At 50.1% G+C, this 8920-nt stretch overlaps 1 pseudogene; it reads right to left on the reverse strand.

The window, feature by feature from the left end:
• Positions 1-394: 394 nt before the first annotated feature.
• LOC144774587 (5.8S ribosomal RNA) lies at positions 395-559 on the reverse strand (annotated as a pseudogene).
• Positions 560-8920: the final 8361 nt, after the last annotated feature.

The following is an 8920-nucleotide window of genomic DNA, read 5'->3' on the forward strand; positions in this document are numbered from 1 at the left end:
CACCTGCTCCGCGGGCCCGGTCCAAGCTTCTGAACCCTAGCCAGACCGGGGAGAGCCTCCCCGGGCCCCGTGGAGCCCCGTCCGCAGCGCTCAGACCCTCTGATGGCTTGCAGGACGGGGGGCTCACGCACCCCGGGGCCGGCCGGACGGAGCTCAAGCATCGGGCCCGGTCCCAGCTTCCGAACTCTAGCCAGGCCAGGAAGAGCATCCATGGGCCCCGGTGGAGCCCCGTCCCCAGCGCACGGACCCTCTGATGGCTTGTAGGACGGGGGGCTCACGCACCCCAGGGCCGGCCGGACGGAGCTCAAGCCCCGGGCCCGGTCCCAGCTTCCGAACCCTAGCCAGGCCGTGGAGAGCCTCCCTGGGCCCCGGTGGAGCCCCGTCCCCAGCGCACGGACCCTTGGCCGGACCCAAGGAGGGTTAAGCCCAGGCCATGTCTACTCCCCGATGGCCTGCCCAGGGAGTGGGATGATCAATGTGTCCTGCACTTCACACTAATTCTCGCAGCTAGCTGCGTTCTTCATTGACGCGCGAGCCAAGTGATCCACCGCAAAGAGTCCCAGGCAACTTTTTGAAAATGTTCACCCACCTGCGGGCGCAGGAGTGCGCGGCGAGACGGCCCCGGAGCCCGGTTCAAGGCTTCCCCTCTGGGAGTCGGACTGCACCGTTGGGAGAAAAAAACATTGCCAGGCGCTCGGCTCGGGAGTCCCCCCCCACCCACCCGTGGGAGAGGAAGGGGCCCCCGGTGCGGCGGGAGCAGGCAGCCCCATGGCCGCCGGTCACTCCCCGGGAAACCGGGAGGGACCGCGTGAGTCTTTCGAACCCCTCGGCCCGGCCGCACGGGACCGGGTCGAACCGGGTACCTGGCAACGAGGGAGGGCCGCTCCACCTGCACGCCAGCCGTCCATCGCCAGGTGGCCCGAGCTGTGCCGGGGGGCTGGCGATCAGCCCACCCCACCCCACCCTTTGCCCGGGTCTGAGGCACCAGAAAGGAAGAGCCAGGCGGCTCCCCATCCCGCACGCCTCCCACCGAGAGGAGCCGGGGTCCCCTTGCAGGCCCTCGGCCCCTTCTCTTCCAGGCCACCCTGCCGCACGAGAAGGGCACCTCCTCGGTCGCCCTGGCCCCGGTCGGGCCGGGACTCGGGTGCGGGAGGGCCCAGCCGGTGCCAGGGCCTTTCGCAGGGAGGGGTGGTACCAGCACGGGGATGCACTGCCATTTGGTTAACCCCCCCACCCCGCGGTGGGGGGGAGGGGGTCTGTGCCGGGTGAACTTGGGTTCCGCCTCGCAGAGGGACAGGGGACAGGGGACGCCCCCTGCGCCCGGTCCCTCGCGCATCGGTCGGACCCTTCCCCGGGGGGAGAGGCCCGCCGAAGTCCCAGTCCTAAACCCGAGCGCCCCATGCGGCCGCGGACTGCTTCGCCAGGCCAGGGCATGCCAGGGCAGGGCCGGGCCCTGTGCCTAGGGTGCGTGCTTGCAGGAGGCGGCCGAGGGCTTCGAGCTGGCGCCGTCGGTCGCTCGGGCCGCTCCTCCATTAATGATCCTTCCGCAGGTTCACCTACGGAAACCTTGTTACGACTTTTACTTCCTCTAGATAGTCAAGTTTGATTGTCTTCTCGGCGCATGAACCCCGATCACAACCCTCACTGTGTTGTGTTGGCCTGGGAGGATGGGATCCCAGGAGTCCCTACATGGAGGCTGCAACCGGCCATACTTGAGGATTCGATTTTTTGAGAGGCGATTGGAGAGGCTTCTAGGGGAATACTTTGCGCTCAATGCGGGCATGCCACCTCCTCGCTGATGGAGTGGGTGGCTATGAAAGTTACCCTGAAAGGGAAGTGTTTGGGACTAAGCTGCGGGCTGCGACAGCAGGTGGAGCGGACCTGCTCGATGTAGAGAAAAGTCTGTTGTTGTTGGAGTCTAGGGTGGAGGTAGATGCTGGGGGATTACTGACCTAGAGGAGGCATGCAAGAAACATGCAGAGCTCCTAGACTGGCAGCGCTGCCTCAACTTTGCAGCGCACTCTGCATCAGTGCACACTAAAGCGGATCATTCGGGCCTCTTCTCGCTTGGCTGATTAAACAGGAACAGTCGGGAGGGCCAATTACGGCTCTCAGTTCTTCGAATAGAGGACTTTAGCACCAACAGTTAGAAATCCATGGTGAGCTGTCCGCACATTTCACATGACTTTATAACTCTGGTCAACAGGCTCCGATGGAGGCGATACAGCAGTTCTTAGAAGGAGTTCCGTTCCCGGTCCTATTGCCGGAACAGCGAATGGAACTAGATACCCCGCTCACGCTAGATGAGGTTAGGGGTACAATGCAGGTTTTGCCATTTGGGAAGGATCCTGGCCCAATGCCTTTCCCCATGAATTTTATAAGACATATGCTGACCCCTAAGCCCACAGCTTCTTAAGGTATACACGGAGGCTCTTGAGACCCTTGCCCTCCCAGCCTCAATGACGGAGGCTAAGTTGCTCACACTTCCCAAACCAGGTAGGGACACCACCTCTGCAGGAGCCTACCACCCCTTGACGCTCCTGAATGGGGACTATAAGATTTTAGCAGTATCCTGGGAATCCAGTTAGCGCCACTGATCCCTCAAGTGGTTCACCAAGATCAAAATGGGTGTGTACCAGCCCATAGCAAATCGCTTAACATACAGTAGCAGTTACGGGTGATGCGCTGTGCTATAATGGTTTGGCCAACGGCCATTTGTGTTGTGCTAGACTTGGAGAAGGTCTTCGATACGGTTGAGTGGTCCTTCATGTTTGCTGTGCTCCATCGATTCAGACTTGGGCCTTACATCCTAAGCCTTATCGGATTACTATACAGGGTTCTTACGGTTCGAGTACGGCTAGGTACTCTCTTCTCTGACCTTATATTGATAGAGCGGGAGAATAGCCAGGGGTGTTGCCTCTCCCCTTTGATCTTAACCCTGGTGATTGAACCATTAGCAATGACACTATGGAACACGGCACCGGAATGGGAGATACGTCTTGGAGATGGCATACATGCGATTTCACTCTATGAAGACATTTTGTTGTACAGTAAGGATATTCAGGTGATCCCAGGAGTCATCCCTGCCATACTGAGGTCTTTTGAGTCTCTGTCTTGGCTAGGTGTGCACTGGGGCAAATCTTGCCTATACCCCTTTAATTCTGGTACAGAAGATCCTGGTTGGGAGGTGGACGGGATGAAAGTGCAATGGCAGCAGGTGGCGTTCAGATATTTGGGGATCCGCATTTACCATAATGATCGGGATCCTATGGATGGTAATATCATGAGGGCAGTCACAGCGCTTAAGACTCAGATTGAGTTCTGGCAGATGCTTAACCTTTCGGTTATAGATAGGGTGGATTTTATCAAAATGGTCATCATACCATGTCCCCTTTATTATTTTGCTAATCTACCACTCTACCTACCCGTGTCCTTCTTCCGCTTTATGGAGAGGATTGTTAGGGATTTCATCTGGAATAACTTGAGGTGCAGGGTGGCACTGGCAAAGTTGTACCTACCTCTTTCGAGGGGGGCTGGCTCTACCCAACCTCAAACATTATTTCCTGGTGTCTTAAATCCTATGGGTGGCGAAATGAGTGGAGGAATTACACTTATCTGACTTGGCGGAAAGTGACCCCCCCATACTCTTTGATCGAGTGAACAGCTTCCTTTACTGGTCTTGGCGGCGCAGAAATGTTTCCGCAGGGCACTCCGTCTCACTAGACACGTCACACCATACGCGCCAGTTGTGCCCATATTAGGTATGCCGACCGTGCAGGGACGCGTAGAGTAAGGACCTTACATGTTGGGAGGGGGCTGGTATAACTACCCTATGGGACCTATACGGAGAGGGCGCATTACAGCCGGTCTTCGCTATCACGGACTAAGACGGAGTTTCACAATGCCAATTTTGAAATCATGCCTCCTGGACAGCTACGATGAAGCGCTGGTGGGGAGACATTGCACAGGAGCCTTTGACGCATCTCCTAATGCAATATATGCACGTTATGGGTAGGGACGCCACCTAGTGAAGTGGTTTGCAGAATCAATCAGGGAGCATACTCTAATGGACTTAACGCTGTTGTGAGTTAAGTGGGAGGCCCTATTGAGAAAAGGAGTGGTCCATGGTCCTGGAGAGTCCTAAGCAGGCCCCCAGAAATGCCCATTTTAGGTGAATGCAATTCTACACTGTCCACAGGGCATATCTCTCCCCAGAAAAAAAGATCAATTTTTTCATAGACAGGACTTGTGCTGCCCGTGCTGCAAGCTGGCGAATGCCAATCTTTTACACATGCTTCAGTCCTGCCCAGATCTGCATGCTTACTGGGGGGGATTTGCCTGGGGCTTTAGCCACTTGCATGGCCAGGGTGGTGCCGCGGACATGGGAGACATGTATCACTGGTGTATTTCCAAGAAACAAAAAGCATAAAGCATCCAACCGTTTTCTGGGTCTGAGTTTCATTGTGGCCAAACAATTGATTACCCGTAGGTGGAAGGCAGCGGAGCCCCCACCAACGAAGGCTTGGTTCCTCTCCATGCTGAACATGGTGAAGGCAGAGGCTGTTTCCTGGTACGGGAGGATACACTGGGTTTGCGCAAATTCCCCATTTCCCCATTCCCCTGCATGGAATGCTATGCTGTGTGTGTTACAGGGGTTGTTGGTGCCGAAAGACTCATTGGATGTTCTCATTCCAGATTAATAGTGTGTTATACATGGGCAGACCTATGGCCCGAGTTTCATGTTGATGTGCAGACAGAGTCCCTTGTACCCCAAACTGGACAGTCATTTCTCCTAGCAGTCATGTTGTGCACTCATATGATAGTCAACAGGTTCCTGTTTTGTGACAACTGGGATCTGTGTTCCCTTTCCTACCTCTGTGAGGCTCTTGTTTCCCCTCCTACCCCTCCCCTTACCAATAGCATTTTCCACGTTAGGTGTTTTTCTTAAAATCGTTTGACTGCATAAACAGATTGCTGTGATATGGCGTAGTGAAGACATAAGGGCTGTGCTTATGTACTTGACGGGTATTGCGCAGTTGAGTTATAATTAAAGCTCTCTGTTTTCCGTTTTTACTGATTTTTACACACAAATACAGACAGAAACCATTTATTTTCTTCTCTGTATTAATTTTAAAATGTGGATAAAAACGGAAATGTGTGCTTTTTGAGTGATTCTAAATACACTTTGCCATGACTGCCAGGCCAATAATTGTGTGAATTGATAGGTAAGGGGGTTAAAAAAGAAAGGAGTTTTAGTCAAGAAGAAGTAGCTGTGCCAAGGCTGATACTGAGATGTGCATATTTTCATATAATCACTTTTGCCCCTTCAAAAGGTGGATTTAAATCATCCACAATTAGTATTTGCAATAAAGCATGTATACCTTGATCATGAGCACTTAATCATTGACATAATCACATAAGTATGAAAAACGCAATTGAAACATAGCCCCTAAATTGTATTGCAATTATAACCATAACCTCAGTTTAATTACAGCCTTTCACCCCTACACAGTGTTTGTGCAACATGAAACATTATATTGACAACCTTCAGGCTACAGAGATTGCTGCCATAGTCTTTACCCTTAGAAAACGCAACACTCCCATCTACAAAGCAAAAGCTCCAGCCTTGGGAGTGCTTGAAAGTACCTGGAAGCCATTGAGGGGTTATGCTTTCAGAGTTCCACCCAACTGAGGGTGAGACTCCTAAAATCCTTTTGGGGAGAGACTGTGCTGCTCCTGCATCTTGCCTCTCACTTCTCTATCCCTTTGCTGGTGACCCCGTAGTCCTGGGGCCACCAAAAGGGGAGAAGCAACTCAAAATGTGGTCAAAATGATCCATCCCCGCAGGGCATTATAGGGCATTCCTCAGGAGTGCTGTGAAAAATAAACCATGGGCTCTCCAGCTGAGCTGGGAGGGCCTTGAAGCTTTCTCATTTGTTTTCTTGTTTTTTTTTTAAGTGGCCTCACGTCGCTCTCCTTTTTCTCAGGGTGCCTAGTCCCACTAGAGCACCCCACAATCCACTTTACTCATTGGAGGCCAGCTCAGGAAGCCCACCCCCGGCTGTCCCCGTCGGCTCACCATGAGATCAGCATTCTGGCATGCTGCCATGAGAGCCAGCAGCCTCATTCTGGTCTGCCTACTACTACAGGCAGACGCATGCTCGGTGGTTTGCCTTCCCTCTTCCCCAGACATGGGGGTGTGGAAAGCCGGCCAAGTGAGAGCTTGCTGTGGCACTCCCCTCTTCTTCACTGCCATCGGGCCCACAGGATAACAAAACAGAGGACGGGGAATCCAAAACAAACATGCCCCACAGAGGTCAACATGTTTCTGCCTTTCTCAGACTCCAAACGGAGTTGTTAGGCATTCCTCATGACCAAAGCCTGATACAAGTCACTCTGCAAGAATGTATACCACACTCAATTGTAATGTAATAAGATGGCTATACCGGCCGTTTCAAAAGTAGACGCCCAAGATGTGGGTAATTAATCAGACATTTCCATCTGTAACATAAGAAAGAGCATGATAATACAATTCACCCATCTACATTATGTGAAATACACAGACATAATCACAACTCTACCTAAATACGCTTTTTTGTTGTTTTAAAACATACTGGTGAGTGAAGTCGCGAATAAGATCACCAGTGGGAGGATACAGTCTTATACTCTCTGTAGTCACAAGGTACCCGTCAGCCACTTCGACTCACTGAACTACAATCAAAAGGATAGAGAAACAGACAACAATGGCAGCATGGGGAAGAGACTAGGCATTTAATCTCAGTAAGTACTAGGAATCTCTCCATATCATTAATGTGTTGAGACAGAAATCCAATCACACACTCATCAGCTGACCAACATTTGCAAGACAATGTATAGAGAGATGGGTCTCTGTAATAAAGTTGGGAACAGGGTCCTAAAGTGTTATCCTGTATGAGCCATTAGGGATTGAATAGCTGTTAAACAATGTGCCCCATTGTGTTACCTGTTACAAATCAGGCAGGCAGAAGAACTGGGTCCCAAGGTATCCATCACTCCCTTAAAAAAGAAGAAGCGCTCAGGATCTGTGATCATAATGAATGCGACCGCGAGATCCAGAAAATCGGGGAGACAACCGGAAAACAATTCCAAAGAGAGGCAGTGCAGTGTCACTCCTACCTGGAAGACACAAAACACTGTTAAAACAATTTCTCACAAGCACTGGCAATGTGGTGACGATGCTGGTACAACACATCTAAAAATGGTGGAATATAGGTATCTCTAAAGTCGAGGTAAATACTATCAAAATACAGGTCCTGTTAAGCAGCAACCTGTTAAACGATCAAAGCTGCAGCTAAAATCAGTCTACATAAGAAATGCTTACAACAGTCCTCAGCTGAGTGTACTGTGAAACCGGGGACAAGGTGAGAGGTGATCCCTGTAGATTCACCATATATCAACCACCAGGGAAGTGCGTCTGATGGACGTAAAAAGTCAACATCATTTCCGGAACGGAAAGGAAGGGGAGATGGGTAATGTAGTTTTAACGGTAATACACATACTCACTATGCAACAGACTGTATGCAATCCAACATCAGATAATCTAATTCAAAGGTTCAAACATCACAAAATAATATTAAATAATATATAGGGTGTGGGCCAGCTAATGAGCAGTCATGCAACTGCCAGGTAAATTTGATGACAGTTGTTTTCTTGTGAGAGTAAGCAGACAAACTCTTATTAATTATGGCTAACTCCACTTACTTCTTTGAGCACTTGTGAATAAAGATGTTCCAGCATGTCATGACGACAGCGGGGAAAGGCGAAAAAGAGGGGGGGATAAAATGGGGGAAGGGGCAATCCCCTTGAATTAAGATTCTCAAAAAGTAACAAAAATAACAGAATTACATTCGGAAGTTACAAGGCTAGTATATACATTACAATTAACATGCAAACAGAAAATGATCCAAGGGTGAAGGAGTTGGTTCTGTGTGGAAGGACATGACAGAAACTTAAATCCGTCCAAATATAAACGTAAAGCCCAAGGTAGGGCCACAGTAAAGAACCTCACTAGAGAGGAAATAAAAGAACAAAATCATTCAAAAGGAAGACATTATGGCCACAGCCGGACACACCCTCCAGTTCAAGACTCATCTATCCAAAGTATGCCAAGGGATCTTGTCATTCAAACCTTGGGTGTCACATCTGGGCCTAAAAAATCCACCTTTGCTCCCTGCGGTACAAAACTGATTCTTGATGACCCATCTCCTTTACATATCTTGGTCTGTTAATGACCGAGAAAGTGGATATTGTTCTCTGAATGGCCCGAATTCGTATTGTCTTTTCCGCAGTGTATGGAGCTACGGTGTTCTCCTATCCTCAGCTTGACTTTGTGTGTCCTCATCCCAATATAGAGGAGATTGCATGGACACTGCAAACAGTAAATGACACCCTCCGAATTACAGTTGATCAGGAAGTTCAATTGACATGGGGTGGAAAGGCCTAAGTCTATCGTGAGTGTCTTTGATGTGAAAGCGCAGACTGAGCAGGAGCCAGAGGGATAGTGGTCCTTGGCATGTGTAGTCGACCACAAGATGTGTTGTCCAACACTAGGTGAGGCACTACATGGGCATGTGTGTACAATTATGTCCTTGATTTTCTGACTTCATTTTAATGCGAAGGGTTCGGGAGCGATGCAATTCAATTCAATTATTTATTATGATTTGGAACTCGAAGAGTTCCACATAAATATACATATGAAAATCAACATTACGCTCCATGGAGATAGACAACGGAGTACTAAATTCATCAAAGCATATATACAAACACAGAAAAACCTATACTTGGGAACCATTCTATGACTTTCGGGTGCGAAGGGGACTGATACATAATAAAACAGATTACCTTAGATGGATACTTGCAGACTTGTATGAAGATTATAATC

Source organism: Lissotriton helveticus, chromosome 8 (assembly GCF_964261635.1).
Source record: "Lissotriton helveticus chromosome 8, aLisHel1.1, whole genome shotgun sequence".
Taxonomy (NCBI): domain Eukaryota; kingdom Metazoa; phylum Chordata; class Amphibia; order Caudata; family Salamandridae; genus Lissotriton; species Lissotriton helveticus.